The 23,042-nt window shown below is 41.7% G+C and overlaps 1 pseudogene; it reads right to left on the bottom strand.

The window, feature by feature from the left end:
* The window catches only part of LOC111950495 (probable ATP-dependent RNA helicase DDX10), a 129,482-nt pseudogene that overhangs the window by 35,478 nt on the left and 70,962 nt on the right, over positions 1–23,042 (bottom strand).

Below are 23,042 nucleotides of genomic sequence, written 5' to 3'. Positions count from 1 at the left end.
CTTGGCTGTGTGCTTAGGGTCGTTGTCCTGTTGGAACGTGAACCTTCACCCCAGTCAGAGGTCCTGAGCGCTCTGGAGCAGGTTTACATCAAGGATCTCTCGTACTTTGCTCCGTTCATCTTTCCCTTGATCCTGACTAGTCTCCCAGTCCCTGAGCTGAAAAACATCCCCACAGCATGATGCTGCCACCACCATGCTTCATGGTAGGGATGGTGCCAGGTTTCCTCCCGACATGAAGCTTGGCATTCAGGCCAAAGAGTTCAATCTTGGTTTCATCAGACCAGAGAATCTTGTTTCTCATGGTCCGATAGTCCTTTAAGTGCCTTTTGGCAAACTCCAAGCGGGCTGTCATGTGCCTTTTACTGAGGAGTGGCTTCCGTCTGGCTACTCTACCATAAAGGCCTGATAGGTGGAGTGCTGCAGAGATGGTTTTCCTTCTGGAAGGTTCTTCCATCTCCACAGAGGAACTCTAGAGCTCTGTCAGAGTGACCATCGAGTTCTTGGTCACCTCCCTGACCAACGCAAAATATCCCCCGATTGCTCAGTTTGGCCAGGCGGCCAGCTCTAAGAAGAGTCTTGGTGGTTCCAAACTTCTTCCATTTAAGAATGAAGGCCACTGTGTTCTTGGGGACCTTCAATGCTGCAGAGATTTTTCTGTCAATTCCGTCAATCTCATGGCTTGGTTTTTGCTTTAACGTGCACTGCCAACTGTGGGACCTTATATAGACAGGTGTGTGCCTTTCCAAATCATGTCTATCAATTGAATGTACCACAGTTGGACTACAATCAAGTTGTAGAAACATCTCAAGGATGATCAATGGAAACAGGATGCACCGGAGCTCAATTTTGAGTCTCATAGCAAAGGGTCTGAATACTTATGTGAATAAGGTATTTCAGTTTTGTATTTTTAAACCTGTTTTCGTTTTGTCATTATATGGTATTGTGTGTAGATTGATGAGGGGGAAAAATCATTATATTCAAATGTAGGATAATGCTTTAACGTAACAAAACATGGAAAAAGTCAAGGGGACTGAATACTTTCCGAATGCATTGTAGGTTTGAAAAACTATGGGCATATTCACAAAAAAACATTTTGTTTGTGACTCACTACTCATATATATGAAAGATTTTGAAACGTATGAAACCTTTGTCCATTATATGGCACTTTTCTCATGGAATGACCCAACAGCGCTAGGGAAGAGAGACTAGCAATGTGACTTGTCAAAGAAACAATCCTCAATGGATGACGACGGGTCATTCTACATGGAAGGAACAGATTTATAATTCATTTTGTGGACCAAGGTTGAGCTCAATTTAATTTGAAATTAAATCCGTTTTTGGAGGTGAACTAAAATGACAATTCAAAAGTGTGTTGGTAGATAGGTTTCCAACCAATTGGTGACAGATTTTCATGAAAAACAAACATCTAGTTAGCGATATAATCTTTGGATGATATTATATTGATATTTGACTCCAGATATCGATGTGTTAAAATAAAAATAACACTACTGTAGGTAGCGCTATTCGGCTGTGCCTGCGCCAAAACTCTGCTATTTTTCATCCTAGAGCTTGTCCTCCAACTTCTTTTTAAATAGTGAGCCAACGTGTTTTCAGAACTTATTTCCCTGACTGATCAAATCTAATTTTCAAACGCTCTTGTTGCTCTGCAGCAGACATCCACTGAGTGTACAAAACATGACAGACTGACCAGATGAAAGCTATGATCCCTTATAAATACACTTTAAGAATCGCAATACATATATCAGCACCTAAGTATTGCGATATCGTATCATAAGGTCCCTGGGAATTCCCAGCCCTATTAAATGGGTTTCATCCCAATTGGGCAGTTAAATAACAAAATGTGCCCACACTGGTCTTGGCACGCATGCACTAGCCAACAGCTCACAGTACAGTGCGAGTAGGCTACCTACAGTTGAAGTCGGAAGTTTACATACACTTAGGATGGAGTCATTAAAACTAGTTTTTCAACCACTCCACAAATTTCTTGTTAACAAACTATAGTTTTGGCTAGTCGGTTAGGACATCTACTTGGTGCATGACAAGTAATTTTTCCAACAATTGTTTACAGACAGAGTATTTCACTTATAATAAACTGTATCACAATTCCAGTGGGTCAGAAGTTTACATACACTAAGTTGACTGTACCTTTAAACATCTTGGGAAATTACAGAAAATGTCATGGCTTTAGAAGCTTCTGATAGGCTAATTGACATAATTTGAGTCAATTGGAGGTATACCTGTGGATGTACTTCAATGCCCACCTTCAAACTCAGTGCCTCTTTGCTTGACATCATGGGATAATCAAAAGAAATCAGCCAAGACCTCCAGAAAATAAAATTGTAGACCTTCACAAGTCTGGTTCATCCTTGGGAGGAATTTCCAAATGCCTGAAGGTACCGCATTCATCTGTACAAACAATAATACGCAAGTATAAACACCATGGGACCACGCTGCCATAATACCACTCAGGAAGGAGACGCGTTCTGTCTCCTAGAGATGAACGTACTTTGGTAAGAAAAGTGCAAATCAATCCCAGAACAGCAAAGGACCTTGTGAAGATGCTAGAGGAAACAGGTACAAAAGTATCTATATCCACAGTAAAACAAGTCCTATATCGACATAACCTCAAAGGCTGTTCAGCAAGGAAGAAGCCACTGCTCCAAAACCGCCATAAAAAAGCCAGACTACGGTTTGCAATTGCACATGGGGACAAAGATCGTACTTTTTGGAGTAATGTCCTCTGGGTGGATGAAACAAAAATAGAACTGTTTGGTCATAATGACCATCGTTATGTTTGGAGGAAAAAGGGGTATGCTTGCAAGCCAAAGAACACCATCCCAACCGTGAAGCACGGGGTGGCAGCATCATGTTGTGGGGTGCTTTGCTGCAGGAGGGACTGATGCACTTCACAAAATTGATAGCATCATGAGGCAGGAAAATTATGTGGATATGTTGAAGCAACATCTCAAGACATCAGTCAGGAAGTTAAAGCTTGGTCGCAAATGGGTCTTCCAAATGGACAATGACACCAAGCAAAGTTGTGGCAAAATGGCTTAAGYACAACAAAGTCAAGGTATTGGAGTGGCCAACACAAAGCCCTGACCTTAATCCTATAGAAAATTTGTGGGCAGAACTGAAAAAGCGTGTTCGAGCATGGAGCCCTTCAAACCTGACTCAGTTCACCAGCTCTGTCAGGAGGAATGGGCCAAAATTCACCCAACTTATTGTAGGAAGCTTGTGGAAGGCTACCCAAAACGTTTGACACAGGTTAAACAATTTAAAGGCAATGCTACCAAATACTAATTGAGTGGATGTAAACTTCTGACCCACTGGGAATGTGATGAAGGAAATAAAAGCTGAAATAAATCATTCTCTCTACTATTATTCTGAGATTTCACATTCTTAAAATAAAGTGGTGATCCTAACTGACCTAAAACAGGGAATTTTTACTGGGATTAAATGTCAGGAAATGTGAAAAACTGAGTTTTAATGTATTTGGCCAAGGTGTATGTAAACTTCCGACTTCAACTGTATATGAGATAATTATTATTTGTCAAACAGCAGTCAAGTGTGGATCATCATGTCACCAGAATAAGACCCTCAATATTTATTGGAAAGGAACATCAGGCTCATCACCATGCACTTTCACCACCCTGTGAAGATGATCATAACTCATGTGTAGCCTAATAAACTGCGTTTCCACCGCCATTTATCGCATTATTAATTTTACAAACAAAAAAATATCACTTTGTCTAGTGTATTTTGTTTTGTCAACATTTAAGTTTACCGACAAATTAGCTCTTTCTATTAGGCCTGTTGTGATTTATATTCATCTGACATGTACCTTACTCCCATAAAAAGGTTGGCTGGAAACCTGGTGAGTGTGACATTTATTTTTAACTCTTAAAGTGGAATTTAAACTCCCTTCAATTGACTAAATTTAAATGGAGTTGACTCCCAATGCTATTGTGGACATTAAAGATTCTGATTGTAGTTATGACAATGTCAGAGGCCGTTTCTAGACTTGACAGTACATGCAGCTTTTTATTCTGATAACGGAGTTCTGATCATAGAATTCCGAACATGTCATTCGTCCACATGGTGTCCGTTCCCGCGCTATATTCAAATGCCAGTATCTATTGATAATAACAATAATAACAACAGCTGATGGCAGTAGCTAACTACTGTAGCTAAGTAGCCAGCTAACCTCTGTTGCTAGCCAGCAAGGTAACAAGCAACGCTAAAGGGATTGCAAACGAGCATTTTTTAAAAAGCTTTATTTAACTAGGCAAGTCAGTTAATAACGTCTTATTTACAATGACGGCCTACCCCGGCAAAACCCTAACCAGGACGACGCTGGGAAAATTGTGCGACGCCCTATAACTCTTGCCAAACATAATTTTTCCCCCTTCTAAACATTAACTAGCATTTATGAGGGCAGCAAACGCGTTCCCCACACTCTAGGAATGTATTTCATCCAACATTATAATGAAAAGGTGCCCCTCTGTCCAAAAACACACTATTTTTGGAGACTTGTGGGAGGAGTGCTGATGATGTCGCCCACTGTATGTGCTTTCGGTAGCCTGATTGCGTACAGACTGAGGAGAAATCTGCACACAACGCATCCCTGGCCACCTCCTGAAGTGGTCAGACAGATATGAACACAATCAGACCACAAAGCAACATTTGTGCATTGAGACTCATCTTTTCAATGCGAGCTTCGTATTCTGATAGCAGAAGTCGCATGTAATTGTCAAGTGTAGACACGACTAGAAACAGTAGGGTTTGAGTGAGGACTCATCAGGACTTTTACCAACATAGAGCCTATAAATTAAATATGTTACGAAAATAAAATCAGATAGGTGTCACTTGGAACGTAATCTCTCGTGGACAAACCCATTTAACATAACCGGTATCTTTGAATCTGTCAGACTGCGGGATGCGACAACTAACAATTAACTTTGTTCCGGTGCACAGATTTCTTGTCACTGATCATTTGGACAAAACACGACTTTGCAGGTGTTCGCATCTTTCGAATTTCGGAAGGGGACATTTGGCCCATAGACTTGCTCGTAACTTGCAAAAAGAGGACAGGTAGAACTACCTCCTGCTTCCGCTCCTCGTTTTAGGATCTTTACTAACATGTCTCCCCCTAGAACTTAAACATCTGAAGCAATTACACAAGATTTTACTTTTGTGCTTCTGGAATTAATGGGAACCAGAAAAAATTAATTGCTTCACTTTCAGTTGGGTAAATAAATGAGTTAATAGCTTCCACCTCAAGCTGTGACAAGTCCTTCATTTACTTTCAGTTAACAGTGAGATTAATTATTGTTTGGACACAGGCAAACAAGCTGCAGATATGAATGCAGCAGAGCTTCTCTGTGTCTGGTTGGGCCTCAGTGACAGACTGGATGGCACAGGTAGCTGATACCAAACACGATTCATTCTGCATCAATCCTCTGGATTCAACATATTCCTGTGAGAAAACATGAGCCCAGTCATTTGTCAGAGTCAGATCTTACATAAAAATGTGTATAATATCCTTAAGTTATCCAACTACTGAGCATTGTGCCTAAATAATCAATAATAGCACCCTTAGAAACAAGATGGTGTATCTTATGTGTTTTTTAAATCCTGCCCAGAGAACATCTAAATGAAATATGTAAGAACTGAAAAAACTAAGGGACCACACAACTACATAAAACTTCAAATTACATTTTTTTTAACTCCCTCAACGGCATGGTAGAAGGCACTAATTGTTGTTAACATTCTATATCTGACCCAAGATATTCCCAATTCCCTCCAAATCCTTAACAAACCTATAAAGCAATAACGCCGCCAACAATTTGATCTGCTTTAGCCTGGATAAGTCTGGCCTGCTGCCTTATTGAGGCCACCATTGTTGCGCTCGCAGGCTTCAGGAACAGTGTTAGGGATGATAAATTAGAGGACGGTGGAGAGTTGAAGGCCCTTTGCCCAGTGGAGACAGCCTGTAATACTCAAATTGTCTCTGTGTGCGAGTGGGAGGACGGCAGCGGGAGAAGTGTTCGGCATGGCGGAGCATGGGTCAATACACACAGCCCCCATTTATACCAGGAAGAACCGGCCTGGTTTAACGTACAGCTGGTAAAACATGAGATCAGACTTGGAATGGAGAAGAAAGCTACTTTTAAAAAATTGCCTGATTTAAAGAAAGATGGGAAATGTGGCTTCTGAACCCAATGAAAGGGAGGATAACTGGAAAATGTCAATAAATGTCTGATTTAACCAATAGGAGGTTTTCATGTGGGGGAGACTCCACTGAGTCGAAAAATAGTCCCATACATCATGCCGCATTCAGATGTTGCATATTCCTCCTGTCCAGTTATCTGGTGGATTTGTCTCCCACGTCTCTGGCAAGGCCAAATAGGAGGGCTAAAAAGAGCAAGAGACGTGAGGTAGGCTATACACCAGAGTAACAGGAGGCAACAGAAGACTTGAGCTACCGGAAGCAGGATTAGAGAAATGCCGCCCTAACACCTACAGAGTATCTATCGCCGTAAACCAACATTAATGCAATGGCATCGGGTGTGTTGATTGACACAGAGGGAGAGAAAGCGAGAAGGAGAGAAATGAAGAGAGCTTGGTAATCCTGCTGAGGATGAACACAGTTTTAATTTCACATTACGCAAGACGAATCCAGCAGGCGAGCAGACTGACGGGCTGAGAAGAGGGGGATTTAATATTACACTGAGAGGAAGAGGGGCACTCTTCTCTGCTGAAGACACCCCGGATGCTTTGTGACAGGGGTTTTACATAAGACAAGGCACTTCTCTCTCATCCTCCCTTGTAGGTGGCATAAGTGGAGCTGTGACTCAGCTGGAGATACTCTCTAAAGCGTTTGGCATTTGTCTGCAGAAAAACATGTCCCCTTTTGTGTAGATATAACAATTCACATAACTCACTAGAGGGGCTGACATTGAAGACAATGTAAAGTACTGTACCATTGTGATCAACCCATTCTCTCAATGTATTCTGTTCCAATCTGAAAGCTAAGTGCTACATCGGCGACAGGGGACTCAGCATTCCATGTCTGACATACAGTAGGGTGAAGAGGAGAGAATGTTCTTCTGCCTTTGTTACAAAGACCTTTAAAGACTGCCTCCCCTGTTGGAGCTAGACTGGAGTTCAATTGCACCCTCCTGACAGATATATAACTAAACAGCCAAGGTTGAATGTAGCGTGAGTGAAGAGGAGCTAGTGCCTGGAATCAAAACCATTCACGTTGTGATGGATATGCTTTTCAGGGTGGGAGAGAAGAAATTGTGCTGTAAAATGGAGGAGGGGGAGACTTACCTCAGTGTGCTGCTGCATGGCTTCTCTTCTGGCAGCCTTCTCCTTCAGTCTCTTCTCCTGTGAGAAAGGAGAGAATGAGTTAAGAGCAATGTCAATCTTACCAGACTTTGGTGTCGTATAGAGCAGTTTAATCCATGCCTTTCAGGGCACGTTGTTTTTTGGTGAAATGGATGTAATTCATTTGATTGTCAGAGATTCCATGAGAGGATATGCTTTAACTTTTATGTTCCATGTAGCTTTTCATTTTATGATGAGTTACATTCTCTGATAAATTGGCCATGGGTCAGAGGAGAGAGAGTGAGCGAGAGGATGGAAAGAGAGCAGAGCGACAGAGGAGTGGTTAGACAGGTCGCAATCAGAGTATCGAGAGGTAGTCACGTCCTTCAGGTGGGAAACCAAACACTAACCAAGCTGACATGCAAAACACAGTTCAAAATAAAGCAAACCTCTGCCATCATTAGGCCAAAACGGCACTTTTCAGGGAGAACAACTGATCACAGTGAACAACTTGACACTGGAGTGAAACCCCCCACTGGAGGGGGAAATAAGGATAGTGTGTTAAAACCGAAGCCTAATTAGATGCGTGGGGAGACTGCTTTAGGAAATTCAGAAGCTGATTCATGTGTTTTTCATTTCTGCGCCAAATGTCACCCTGTGAAAACCACAGTTTGCATTATGTGTGTGTGGTGGAATGGGGGGGACAGCCAATGTCCTCCAGCCATCCCTCTTAATTTGTCCCTGATATAGGGCCCTATAAAATATGTTACATTTTTCGTCTTATTACGTTTAGTTTCCCCCCTAAATTCTGTTTTTTCCAGACTTCTGAAATGTCAATTTTTTCAGGTTTTTGCTCTCTGACACTTTTTTTTTTATAACAAAAACGAAATTATGTTCAATGCTTAAAACTACATCAGGAGACCATTTGAGGTCTGAAAAAAATGTATGAAAATATTGATTTTTGGTGTGTAGCTAAGTACACACCTAGCAGGAGGCTGTTATTTAGCTGTGCTTCTGTAGAGCACGTGATGATTTTTCTAAACAAATATCCTCGATTGACGCAAATAATCATATCATTCTGCAAGGTAAGCATAGGTTACTTTGTAATTAACTAATTGAGTTTTTTGGGGAAATCCTTTCCATCTACCAGAAGACTGTTTTCATTAGAATCCTCACTAACGGCTACACAAATTGGAAGACACGCGTACAGCGCACACACACACAGAAGCTAAATTCTCGTGCCATTGCCTCTTCAGAAAGTTGCAGGAAATACAAGTCACTGATGCATTTTGTTAATGTCTTTTGATGAAAATGTATTAATTTGCCCAAGTTTAATACATTTAGTTGATTCCCAAAATGTTTTAATATTGCTGAATTCCGTTATGCCGTCTGCGTTCTCCGCACACGCAGATTTTATATAGGCCCCGACAATATGGGAGGAGAGCTAGCTCCTGGCTCTCATTGGTTTTCAGGCCCACTAGATATGAGCTGTGGGGGAAAGGTGTCTTGGGGGTGTCTAAAGCATTTTACAGAGCTAGCGAGGAGCACTAGGCCATGACTAGGGTTGCAAAGGTTCGTAAACTTTCCGGTAAATTAACCAACATTTTCTGGAAATTTTCCATAGGAATTTGGGGAATTTTGCTTAAATTCATTTAAAAAATAAAGCTTATAACAGTGAACATTTTTTGTGGGATACACAAGGCAATTCTAGGTCTTGTGGCATATTTTGGTTAAACTATCCCCAATTCAATGGAATTGCAACCCTCTGCATGTACAGTACATTCTTCCATCAAACGTACAGCTGATTCTCAAGATCTTGCACACTAATGAGATACTATTGAGCCCACACTACTACACTGTCTGAGTCAAGGACTACATGCTTTCTGGTTTTGATTACAATACTGGGTGGGGTGAATATATTTTATATGACATAGAAGATTTTTTGTTAACTAGTAAATAGTAGCCTACAGCAAAGTGTGTTTTAAATCATTTCTAACTTGTTAACAATTTCTGCTAGTTAGTTTTTACTACCATGTGGGTTTTAGCTTGCTTGAGCCTGCTATCTGAGGAGTGTTAATTCACCTGTTTCCATACATGTTTCATTTTAAAACATTTATCTTACAAAGGAGTTGTTTAATCTAACTGCTTAACTTTATCTGTACATTGAATTGTATTTGTTGTTTTTTTACTATTTATTTTCTAATCTTTATAGGATAATGCCAAGGGCACCATCTGATGTGTGGAGACATTTCACTGCAGCTAATGTAGAAGGAAAAGCTGTGTACATTTGCAAATACTGTGCCAAATCATATGTGAAGAATGCAACAACCCTGAAATTTCCATCCCTAACTACAACATTTTCCGACAAGATAGAACTGCCAAAGGGGGCGGTGTTGCAATCTACAGAGAGATAGCCTGCAGAGTTCTGTCTTACTATCCAGGTCTGTACCCAAACAATTCAAGCTTCTACTTTTAAAAATCCACCTTTCCAGAAACAAGTCTCTCACCGTTGCCGCTTGCTATAGACCACCCTCTGCCCTGGACACCATATGTGAATTGATTGCCCCCCATCTATCTTCTGATATGATACTTTTCAGGGAAGTTAGGAACCAATATACACAGGCAGTTAGGAAAGCAAAGGCTAGCTTTTTCAAACAGAAATGTGCATCCTGTAGCACAAACTCAAAAGAGTTCTGGGACAGTGTAAAGTCCATGGAGAATAAGAGCACCTCCTCCCAGCTGCCCACTGCACTGAGGCTAGGAAACATTGTCACCACCGATAAATCCACTATAATTGAGAATTTCAATAAGCATTTTTCTACAGCTGGCCATGCTTTCCACCTGGCTACCCCAACTCTGATCAACAGCCCTGCACCCCCCTCAGCAACTCGCCCAAGCCTCCCCCATTTCTCCTTCACCCAAATCCAGATAGCTGATGTTCTGAAAGACCTGCTAAATCTGGACCCCTACAAATCAGCCGGGTTAGACAATCTGGACCCTCTCTAAAATGATCTGCCGAAATTGTTGCAACCCCTATTACTAGCCTGTTCAACCTCTCTTTCGTATCGTCTGAGATTCCCAAAGACTGGAAAGCTGCCGCGGTCATCCCCCTCTTCAAAGGGGGAGACACTCTAGACCCAAACTGATATAGACCTATATCTATCCTACCCTGCCTTTCTAAGGTCTTCGAAAGCCAAGTTAACAAACAGATTACCGACCATTTCGAATCCCACCGTACCTTCTCCGCTATGCAATCTGGTTTCAGAGCTGGTCATGGGTGCACCTCAGCCACGCTCAAGGTCCTAAACGATATCATAACCACCATCGATAAGAGACATTACTGTGCAGCCGTATTCATCGACCTGGCCAAGGCTTTCGACTCTGTCAATCACCACATTCTTATTGGCAGACTAAACAGCCTTGTTTTCTCAAATGATTGCCTCGCCTAGTTCACCAACTACTTCTCTGATAGAGTTCTGTGTGTCAAATCGGAGGGCCTGTTGTCCGGACCTCTGGCAGTCTCTATGGGGGTGCCACAGGGTTCAATTCTCAGGCCGACTCTCTTCTGTGTATACATCAATGATGTCGCTCTTCCTGCTGGTGATTCTCTGATCCACCTCTACGCAGACGACACCATTCTGTATACTTCTGGCCCTTCTTTGGGATAGGGGGTAGCATTTTCAGTTTTGGATGAATAGCGTGCCCAGAGTGAACTGCCTCCTACTCAGTCCCAGATGCTAATATATGCATAGTATTATTAATATTGGATAGAAAACGCTCTGAAGTTTCTAAAACTATTTGAATGATGTCTGTGAGTATAACAGAACTCATATGGCAGGCAAAAACCTGAGAAAAAATCCAAACAGGAACTGGGAAATCTGACATTTGTAGTTTTTGAACTCAGCCCCTATCGAATACACAGTGGGATATGGGTTATTTTCCACTTCCTAAGGCTTCCACTAGATGTCAACCGTCTTTAGAACGTGGTTTCAGGCTGCTCATGTGAAGGGGGYCCYGATGGGAGCTGTTTGACTAAGGGGTCTGCCTACAGCCTCGTTCTCAGTCATGCGCATTTCACATGAGAGGTAGCTCTCGTTCCATTGCTTTTCTACAGACAATGGAATTCTAAGGTTGGAATATTATTGAACATTTATGATAAAAACATCCTAAAGATTGATTCTATACTTAGTTTGACAAGTTTCTTCGACCTGTAATATAACTTTTTGAACTTTTTGTCCAACTGGACCTGAACGCTCTTTTGGATTTAGTAGAAAGAGGAGGAAGGGAAGCGTACACAATAGTACATTTTGGTAGATAGAAGGTGCTCTTTGGTAAAAGGGGTAAATTGGTCATCAAAAAGAAAGGAGGACCAAGGCACTCTTCATATAATTAATTTGTTTACCAAACGCCCTAACAAAATAAGCTATTTTGACATAAATGGACATAAATGATGGACAAACAAACATTTATTGTGGAACTGCGATTCCTGGGAGTGTATTCTGATGAAGATCATCAAAGGTAAGTTAATATTTACAATGCTATTATGACTAATGTTGACTGCGCAACATGGCAAATATTTATTTTGGCTGGTTTGGGCTCTGAGCGCCGTTCTCAGATTATGCTTTTTCCGTAAAGTAAAAAAAAAAATTCTGAGACAGTGGTTGCATTAAGAAGAAGTGTATCTAAAGTTCCATGCATAACACTTGAATTTTCATAAACATTTATAATGAGTATTTCTGTGAATTCATGTGGCTCTCTGCAAAATCATAACATGTTTTTGAACTACTGAACATAACACACCAATGTAAAATGAGATTTTTGGATATAAATATACACTATCGAACAAAACATACATGTATTGTGTAACATGAAGTCRTATGAGTGTCATCTGATGAAGATCATCAAAGGTTAGTGATTCATTTTATCTCTATTTGTGCTTTTTGTGACTCTTTGGCGGGAAAAATGGCTGGGATTTTCTGTGACTTGGTGGTGACCTAACAATCATTTGTGGAGCTTTCGCTGTAAAGCATTTTTGAAATCAGACACTGTGGCTGGATTAACGAGGATTTTATCTTTAAAATGGTGCCTAATACTTGCGTGTTTGAGAAATTTGATTTATGAGATTTCTGTTGATTTGTATTTGGCGCCCTGCAATTTCATTGACTGTTGGCGAGGGGTTCTGCTTGCGGAACGGGGTTGCCATACAACTCTCCTTCCGTGGACTCCAACTGCTCTTAAATGCAAGTAAAACTAAATGCATGCTATGTAACCGATCGCTGCCCGCACCTGCCCTCCCGTCCAGCATCACTACTCTGGACGGTTCTGACTTAGAATATGTGGACAACTACAAATACCTAGGTGTCTGGCTAGACTGTAAACTCTCCTTCCAGACTCACATTAAGCATCTCCAATCCAAAATTAAATCTAGAATCGGCTTCCTATTTCGAAACAACGCATCCTTCACTCATGCTGCCAAACATACCCTCGTAAAACTGACCATCCTACCGATCCTCGACTTCGGCGATGTCAATTTACAAAATAGCCTCCAACACTCTACTCAACAAATTGGATGCAGTCTATCACAGTGCGATCCGTTTTGTCACCAAAGCCCCATATACTACTCACCATGTGCGACCTGTACGCTCTCGTTGGCTGGCCCTCGCTTCATACTCGTCGCCAAACCCACTGGCTCCAGGTCATCTACAAGTCTCTGCTAGGTAAAGCCCCGCCTTATCTTAGCTCACTGGTCACCATAGTAGCACCCACCCGTAGCACACGCTCCAGCAGGTATATCTCACTGGTCACCCCCAAAGCCAATTCCTCCTTTGGCCACCTTTCCTTCCAGTTGTCTGCTGCCAATGATGGACGAACTGCAAAACTCACTGAAGCTGGAGACTCATATACAGTGGGGCAAAAAGTATTTAGTCAGCCACCAATTATGCAAGTTCTCCACTTAAAAAGATGAGAGAGGCCTGTAATTTTCATCATAGGTACACTTCAAATATGACATACAAAATGAAGACAAAAAAATCCAGAAAACCACATTGATGGATTTTTTTATGAATTTATTTGCAAATTATGGTGGAAAATAAGTATTTGGTCACCTACAAACAAGCAAGATTTCTGGCTCTCACAGACTGTAACTTCTTCTTTAAGAGGCTCCTCTGTCCTCCATTCGTTACCTGTATTAATGGCACCTGTTTGAACTTGTTATCAGAATAAAAGATACCTGTCCACAACTCAAACAGTCACACTCCAAACTCCACTATGGCCAAGACCAAAGAGCTGTCAAAGGACACCAGAAACAAAATTGAGACCTGCACCAGGCTGAAGACTGAATCTGCAATAGTAAGCAGCTTGGTTTGAAGAAATCAACTGTGGGAGCAATTATTAGGAATGGAAGACTACAAGACCACTGATAATCTCCCTCAATCTGGGGCTCCACGCAAGATCTCACCCCGTGGGGTCAAAATGATCACAAGAGCGGTGAGCAAAAATCCCGAACCACACGGGAGGACCTAGTGAATGACCTGCAGAGAGCTGGGACCAAGTAACAAAGCCTACCATCAGTAACACATATGTGCAATTTTCAAACGGCCTCTTAATCAATTTTGCTCTTACAATATGCATATTATTATTACTATTGGATAGAAAACAGTCTCTAGTTTCTAAAACCGTTTTAATTATTTCTCTAAGTGGAACAGAACTTTTTACAGCCCATTTCCTATCCGGAAGTGAGATTTCCAAAATCGATGTCGCTCTTCAAGCCCTTGTCTATAAAAGGGCATGTCACTTAGGACTGTAGAAACACGTCATACGCCTTCCTCTGGGTGTCATGCGGAAGTGAGAGAAGAAATCACTTGATTATCTCGTCCTGGGATTGAACACAACCTCTTGGAGTGAGTGTTGCGCAGTTTATTTTTCTTTCTGGGCGCGAAGTAGGACCTGGACTCGGCTCCTGGAAAACACTCTTGTAAAGGTGAATATGATCTCTGGCTTCGATTTTTATTTGATACATGTCACAATATCATCCTAAAGTATGTTTATTCCATAGTTTTAATTATATTATTGAAATGTATTCTGGACTTTAGACGTGATGCGACGCAAGAACTTTTTCAAGATGGAGAGGTTAGCGTCGCACTGCCAGTGTGCTTGCTAATTCAAGAGGGAAATTGTTCGTTCTGGATCGAAATAAGAGACATTTCTGAACAAAGGACCCCTTGAAGAACATTCTGATGGAAGATCAACAAAGGTAAGGACCCAATTTGGATGCTTTTTCATATATCTGTCGAACTGTGCTATGCTACCGTTTGCCTTGAGTCAATGCTGTTGTGATGTTAGCTATTGTAGTAAGCTAATATGACGATATATTGTGTTTCGCTGTAAAACACTTGAAAAATCGGATATTGGCTCTATTCACAAAGATCTTTCTCTTTCATTAGCTATCCACCATATATTTCTCTGAAATGTTTTATGATGTGTAATTAGTAGTTGACGTTGTGTCTGTATTTTCTCTGGCTACTCCCGTGCGATTTCTGACTGTAGCTATGATGGTAGCAGTAATGTAAAACTGATTTATAGCTAAATATGCACATTTTTTGAAACAAACATAGATTTATTGTGTAACATGTTATAGACTGTCATCTGAGGTAGTTTTTTCTAGGCTATTTAGGTTGGTTCTAGGTTAGTTAGGTTGGCTTGTGCATGCTACTTGCATCCTACTTGTGCTGTGAAAAATGTCTGTCCTCCTTTTTTATTTGGTGGTGAGCTAACATAAATATATGTGGTGTTCTCTTGTAAAACATTAAAAAAATCGGACATGTTGGCTGGATTGACAAGATGTTTTATCTTTCAATATGCTGTATTGGACTTGTTAATGTGTGAAAGTTAAATATTAAAAAAAAATAGATTTTGAATTTCGCGCCCTGCACTTGAGCTGATGTTGTCATAGGTGTACCGGCGTCGGGCTGACGTCGGGCTGCAGCCATAACAGGTAAGCCAGTAAGTCCAGGCCCGTCTGAATTGTGCTAGAGAGCATTTGGATGATCCAGAAGAAGATAGGGGGAATGTTATATGGTCAGATGAAACCAAAATAGAACTTTTTGGTAAAAACTAACTCATCGTCGTGTTTGGAGGACAAAGAATGCTGAGTTGCATCCAAAGAACACCATACCTACTGTGAGCATGGGGGTGAAACATCATGCTTGGGGCTGTTTTTTCTGAAAGGGACCAGGACGACTGATCCGTGTAAAGAAAGAATGAATGGGCCATGTATCGTGAGATTTTTGAGTGAAAACCTCCTTCATCAGCAAGGGCATTGAAGATAAAACGTGGCTGGGTCTTTCAGCATGACAATGATCCCAAACACACCGCCCGGGCAACGAAGGAGTGGCTTCGTAAGAAGCATTTCAAGGTCCTGGAGTGGCCTAGCCAGTCTCCAGATCTCAACCCATAGAAAATCTTTGGAGGGTATTGAAAGTCCGTGTTGCCCGCAACAGCCCAAAACATCACTGCTCTAGAGGAGATCTGCATGGAGGAATGGGCCAAAATACCAGCAACAGTGTGTGAAAACCTTGTGAAGACTTACAGAAAACGTTTGACCTCTGTCATTGCCAACAAATGGTATATAACAAAGTATTGAGATAAACTTTTGTTATTGACCAAATACTTAGATTTTCCACCATAATTTGCAAATAAATTCATAAGAAATCCTACAATGTGATTTTCTGGATTCTTTTTTCTCATTTTGTCTGTCATAGTTGAAGTGTACCTATGATGAAATTACAGGCCTCTCTCATCTTTTTAAGTGGGAGAACTTGCATAATTGGTGGCTGACTAAATACTTTTTTGCCCCACTGTATATGAGTCTCCAGCTTCAGTGAGTTTTGCAGTTCGTTCCAGTCATTGGCAGCAGACAACTGGAAGGAAAGGTGGCCAAAGGAGGAATTGGCTTTGGGGGTGACCAGTGAGATATACCTGCTGGAGCGTGTGCTACGGGTGGGTGCTGCTATGGTGACCAGTGAGCTGAGCAGTGAGCTGAGATAAGGCGGGGCTTTACCTAGCAGAGACTTGTAGATGACCTGGAGCCAGTGGGTTTGGCGACGAGTATGAAGCGAGGGCCAGCCAACGAGAGCGTACAGGTCGCAGTGGTGAGTAGTATATGGGGCTTTGGTGACAAAACGGATCGCACTGTGATAGACTGCATCCAATTTGTTGAGTAGAGTGTTGGAGGCTATTTTGTAAATGACATCGCCGAAGTCGAGGATCGGTAGGATGGTCAGTTTTACGAGGGTATGTTTGGCAGCATGAGTGAAGGATGCGTTGTTTCGAAATGTACCTATGATGAAAATTACAGGCGTCTCTCATCTTTTTAAGTGGGAGAACTTGCACAATTGGTGGCTGACTAAATACTTTTTTGCCCCACTGTATCGCTCACTAGCTTTAAGCACCAGCTGTCAGAGCAGCTCACAGATCACTGCACCTGTACATAAACCATGTGTAAATAGCCCACCCAACTACCTCATCCTCATCCCCATCCTGTATTTATTTATTTATCTTGCTCCTTTGCACCCCAGTATCTTTACTTGCATATTCATATTCTGCACATCTATCATTCCAGTGTTTAATTGCTATATTGTAATTACTTTGCCACCATGGCCTATTTATTGCCTTACCTCCCTTATCCTACCTCATTTGCACACACTGTTAATATACTTTTTCTACTGTATTATTGACTGTATGTTTGTTTATTCCATGTGTAATTCTGTGTTGATGTATGTGTCAAACTGCTTTGCTTTATCTTGGCCAGGTTGCAGTTGTAAATGAGAACTTGTTCTCAACTAGCCTACCTGGTTAAATAAAGGTGAAATAAAATGTTAATAAAACAAAGATGCAGAATCCTCTGGCCAAGTGCATAAAGTTCCCTCAGAGCTCACATCAAGCAACCTTTGACAAAAGTCCCTCTACTTCTATTCGAGGTGAAAATCAGACACCTTATCGATAGCAACAGCTCATGGTCCTCCTGGAATCAGAAGTGTTTTTGACTCAATGGAGGAAGATAGTCAGAGAAATGCTGATGAATGTCTTGCTGGAGCTGTGGATGCAACTGGTTCACCTCTGATGCTCACAGGCAATGTGTATTGGAAGAGATTTCTGAAAGTTCTTCGCCCAGCATACACCCCTCCAACCAGACATGCTTTATCTACTAATTTGCGGGATGCAGAGTTCAACAGAGTTCAAGTGAAAGTCAAGCAAATCATAGAGAATCATCATCTCTGATCAGTAGCCAAATGTTTATGGGCAAAAAATAATTAACTACATCTCCACCCCTCAACCATTATTCTACAAGAGCACAGACAGAAGGGACAACAGACACACCGGTCTCTACATTGCAGATGAGCTGAAGGCAGTCATCAATGACCTTGGACTACAGAAGGTATTTGCACTGGTGACAGACAATGCTGCAAACATGACGGTTTCTTGGTCTAAAGTGGAGGAGTCCTACCCTCACATCACACCCATTGGCTGTGCTGTTCATGCATTGAATCTGCTCCTAAAGGACACCATGGCAATGAAAACAATGGATACACTCTACAAGAGAGCCAAGGAAAAGGTTAGGTATGTGAAGTGTCATCAAGTTATAGCAGCAATCTACCTCACCAAGCAAAGTGAGAAGAATAAGAGCGCCACATTGAAGCTGCCCAGCAACACCCGTTGGGGTAGTGTTGTCATCATGTTTGACAGTCTCCTGGAAGAGGAGTCTCTACAAGAAATGGCCATATCACAATATGGACAGCCCCATCAAGAGGATCCTCCTGGATGATGTACAATTGAAGTCGGAAGTTTACATACACCTTAGCCAAATACATTTAAACTCAGTTTTTCACAATTCCTGTCATTTAATCCTAGTAAAAATTCCCTGTCTTAGGTCAGTTAGGATCACCACTTTATTTAAGAATGTGAAATGCCAGAATAATAGTAGAGTGAATGATTTATTTCAGCTTTTATTTATTTCATCACATTCCCAGTGGGTCAGAAGTTTACATCCACTCAATTTGTATTTGGTAGCATTGCCTTGAAATTGTTTAACTTGGGTCAAACGTTTCGGGTAGCCTTCCACAAGCTTCCCACAATAAGTTGGGTGAATTTTGGCCCGTTCCTCCTGACAGAGCTGGTGCAACTGAGTCAGGTTTGTAGGCATCCTTGCTCGGACACACCTTCAGTTCTGCCCACACATTTTCTATAGGATTGAGGTCAGGCTTTGTGATGGCCACTCCAATACCTTGACTTTGTTGTCCTTAAGCAATTTTGACAACTTTGGAAGTATGCCTGGGGTCCATTGTCCATTTGGAAGACCCATTTGTGACCAAGCTTCAACTTCCTGACTGATGTCTTGAGATGTTTCTTCAATATATTTACATAATTTCCCTCCCTCATGATGCCATCTATTTTGTGAAGTGCCCCAGTCCCTCCTGCAGCAAAGCACCCCCACAACATGATGCTGCCACCCACGTGCTTCACGGTTGGGATGGTGTTCTTTGGCTTGCAAGCGTCCCCCTTTTTCCTCCAAACATAACAATGGTCATTATGGCCAAACAGTTCTATTTTTGTTTCATCAGACCAGAGGACATTTCTCCAAAAAGTACAATCTTTGTCCCCATGTGCAGTTGCAAACCGTAGTCTGGCTTTTTCTATGGCGGTTTTGGAGCAGTGGCTTCTTCCTTGCTGAGCGGCCTTTCAGGTTATGTCGATATAGGACTCATTTTACTGTGGATATTGATACTTTTGTACCTGTTTCCTCCAGCATCTTCACAAAGTCATTTGCTGTTGTTCTGGGATTGATTTGCAGTTTTCACACCAAAGTATGTTCATCTCTAGGAGACAGAACGCGTCTCCTTCCTGAGCGGTATGATGGCTGCGTGGTCCCATGGTGTTTATACTTGCATATTATTGTTTGTACAGATGAACGTGGTACCTTCAGGCATTTAGAAATTGCTCCCAAGTACAATTTTTTTTTCCTGAGGTCTTGGCTGATTTCTTATGACTTTCCCATGATGTCAAGCAAAGAGGCACTGAGTTTGAAGGTAGGCCTTGAAATACATCCACAGGTACACCTCCAATTGATTCAAATTATTGCAATTAGCCTATCAGAAGCTTCTAAAGGCATGACATCATTTTCTGGAATTTTCCAAGCTGTTTAAAGGCACAGTTAACTTAGTGTATGTAAACTTCTGACCTACTGGAATTGTGATACAGTGAATTATAAGTGAAATAATCTGTCTCTTGCCAAAACTATAGTTTGTTAACAAGAAATTTGTGGAGTGGTTGAAAAACTAGTTTTAATGACTCCAACCTAAGTGTATGTAAACTTCCAACTGTATTTTGGGAGAGAGTGGTAAGCAGCCTGAAACTCCTTTAACCTATAGCAGTAGCCATTGCACAGATTGAGGGAGACAATGCCATCCTGTCTGATGTTCAGACTCTGCTTGCAGATGTAAGAGAAGAAATCCGTACTGTCCTGCCCACTTCACTGTTGCTCCAAGCAGAGGAAACTGCAGTTCTGAAATACAACAAAAAAGTGTGAAGACTTCTGCCTGAAGCAAATACACGCCGCAGCGTGTTGGACCCCAAGTATGCTGGCAAGAGCATCCTGTCTGGTGCACAGATCAACAAGGCCTATGGTGTCATCACTACCGTGTCTCGCCACCTTGGCCTGGATGAGGGCAAGATTCTTGGCAGTCTGGCGAAGTACACTTCGAAGCAAGGGCTTTGGGATGGAGATGCAATATGGCAGTCGTGCCTACATATCTCATCAGCCACCTGGTGGAAGGGACTTTGTGGATCTGAGGCTCTTTCCCCGGTTGCCTCCATCATCCTCAAAATCCTACCAACATCAGCCGCTTCAGAGCGCAACTGGTCCTTGTTTGGGAACACACACACCAAAGCACGCAACAGGCTGGCCAATACAATGGTTGAAAAATTGGTGGCCATTTAAGGCTTTTTGAGCCTGACAACGAGCCATCCTCAACAAGGTTGGAAAGTGACAGTGAAGATGAGGCCCCAGAGTCTGATGTTCAAGAGGTGGACATTGAGGAGGTCCAGGGAGAAGACATGGAAGCCTGAGAGGAAGACAACCAAAGCTTTCGTTTCTAGACTATCATTTTACAGATGTATGTTGAAAATGTTTTTGGGAGATGCGATGGATCATTGGGGATAATTCAATATTCCCTTTCTTTTGTTGTTCAGTGAAATCATCCCATGTGAAGAGTCAACTCATTTAATTAAAGTTCAATTCCTAACAATTGTTTTTTTTATGTCTATTGGAAGGATTTAATAATTTGCAATTATGTCTTCTTATGATAAGGTAAAAGGTTTATGTTTCTGTCTCCATATGATATGGTAAATATATTCAATGCAAAAATCATCAACATTTAAATGGTATTAATATTAATTTTCATATATTTCCGTTAATTCCCATGGAAAGTTCCACCTCTGAATATTCCACAAAATGTGCAACCCTAGCCGTGACCGAATCAAAATATGGATTTCTACCCTCCCCGGCCTCCAAACGGTGCAGAAAAGGGTTGAGGGGAAGAGAGAGCGGGAGAGGGTGAGAGATAGCAAGTGCATAAGAAAGGGAGTGGGAGAGAGAACACCAGAGGGAGTCGTGACAAACCAATAAGTTAGGGATCCATTAAGACGGTCTGGGGAGAGTAATACCATTTCCCCACTGAGCTGCCCTCCATTAACATGGGCCACGGCCACCATACTAGTAACTGCCTGCCCATCTAGTTGTCAGTATGCCTCCAGTCACTCTGTCAGCATGCTGTGTGCAGTTACAGTAGCTACAGTGGTCCAGAGAGGTGAGTTGGCTCTCTACTGTAGAAGTATGGGCCAAAAAAGTTAAGTTAGAGCTTGGAATTAGAATGATCCCCTTGTCACTGAAGTCAAATGATGACAACAGCGTTTGAGTGGGGCCCTAGCGGAACAGCCAGAAACAGAGTGGTAACTACATGAGGGGGGATATTTAGAACGCCAGCCAGCAAGCCAGGCAAGAATGATTCATGTGCTGGAGCATGTTGCTAATTGATTTCTGGGCCCGGGTCTCAGATTGTCAGTGGCAGCTCGCTGCACAGAAATGAAAATGGAATTTTAAAGCATGTTTTCTCCTTTACACATCAGCCGTCATCACAACACCCCTTCTTGGCAATGCTCGGCAAGCATGACAAATGAACGGGACAAGATGTTAAACACAACAGGTAAGCCTAATAGATGTGCGGGGGAGTACCTGAGGCATAACTTAATTTTCTAGACAATGAGACAATGGCAACTTAAAAGCATTTCCTAGGTCTAAAGAACAGATCTAGGTTTTGATGTACTGTAACCTATACCACTAAAGTGAAACACTAGTAGGGTATTTAGCGTTGCGGTAATCTTGAGTTAAAAGGTAATTGTATAGCATAGAGTCCCCCCCAAAACAATGACATAGACTACTCTGCTAAATTGACTCCATTCCATTCTATACAAGTTTTCTACACATTGTGCAATGTTTACCCTCATCAATATTCACCACAACACACCTGCCTTCCAAAGGCCAGTCGTTACTGCCTCCAATCAAGTCATAAGATAATCCCTTCATAAAAGCTAAATAAGGTAGCAACGAGCATGGGGAGAAAATAGAATCCAGCAGTTAGATAAGCTGAGCAAACTTTCTGAAGTTATTTTAGGACTTTTAGTGGAGAGAAACGAAGCTCACACTTGAAAATATTAACTGAACTCCCCAGCCCAATCTCCCGACGTCTGCCTGCGGGCTCCCAAGCTGTGTGCCAGACTCAGCTATGTCAGTTATTTTCATTTGGGTTCCAACCTGCGATATATCTCGGCTTATAAATATAACCTGGAGTGAGTGGGAGGGACGGGTGCAGCAGGACAGGCTTTGACTTCTCCTCTGGGCAAATCTAGAACACTCGTATCCAAATAGAGTTTGTGCCCCAGTACTATACTAGCGCAAATGTTACAGCTTATACTGCAGTACCACTGAGCCTTTTGAAACAACACTTTTGTGTTTAGACACATTGGAAACTGTTTAGAAATCACTTACATTTTGACTACGTTATTCATAATGGCTAAAATGGGCAAATCGATATCAATTATCGATCCTTCATGTTTTTTGGCATATACAGTGAACTCCGAAATTATTGACTACTTTGACAAAGATGGGGAAATATGACTATCAAATCAATTAAAATACTGAGCTATATTGTATGCTCCAAAAAATTGGGAAAATATATTGTTTTATACTAATACAATTTCTCAGATAAAAATATAAAAAATGATTGACAAACCTCTTTTCAATACCTCACCTAGCAAGGATAACAGTTATACGAGTTGGAGAACAACATTGGGAGGGATCTTAGACCATTCCTCCATACAGAATTCTTCCATATCCTTGATATCCACCACGATATTTTACAGTAGGTATGGGGTTCTTTTCTTTTCTGCTCATGCATTATCATTTTAATGCCAAACCCACCACCGGTGTGTGGACAAAGAGCTCTATTTTCATGTAATCTGACCAAAGCACCAGTTCCAATCCAAGTGGCAATGCTGTTTAGCCAACTCCAGGCGTTTACATTTGTTGGATGACATGAAAATAGAGCGTTACGCATCAAAATGAGAATCCATGA

The sequence above is a fragment of the Salvelinus sp. IW2-2015 genome, linkage group LG23, assembly GCF_002910315.2.
Source record: "Salvelinus sp. IW2-2015 linkage group LG23, ASM291031v2, whole genome shotgun sequence".
Taxonomy (NCBI): domain Eukaryota; kingdom Metazoa; phylum Chordata; class Actinopteri; order Salmoniformes; family Salmonidae; genus Salvelinus; species Salvelinus sp. IW2-2015.
Note: the sequence above shows the minus strand (reverse complement) of the source record. Positions and strands in the feature narration are given on the sequence as shown.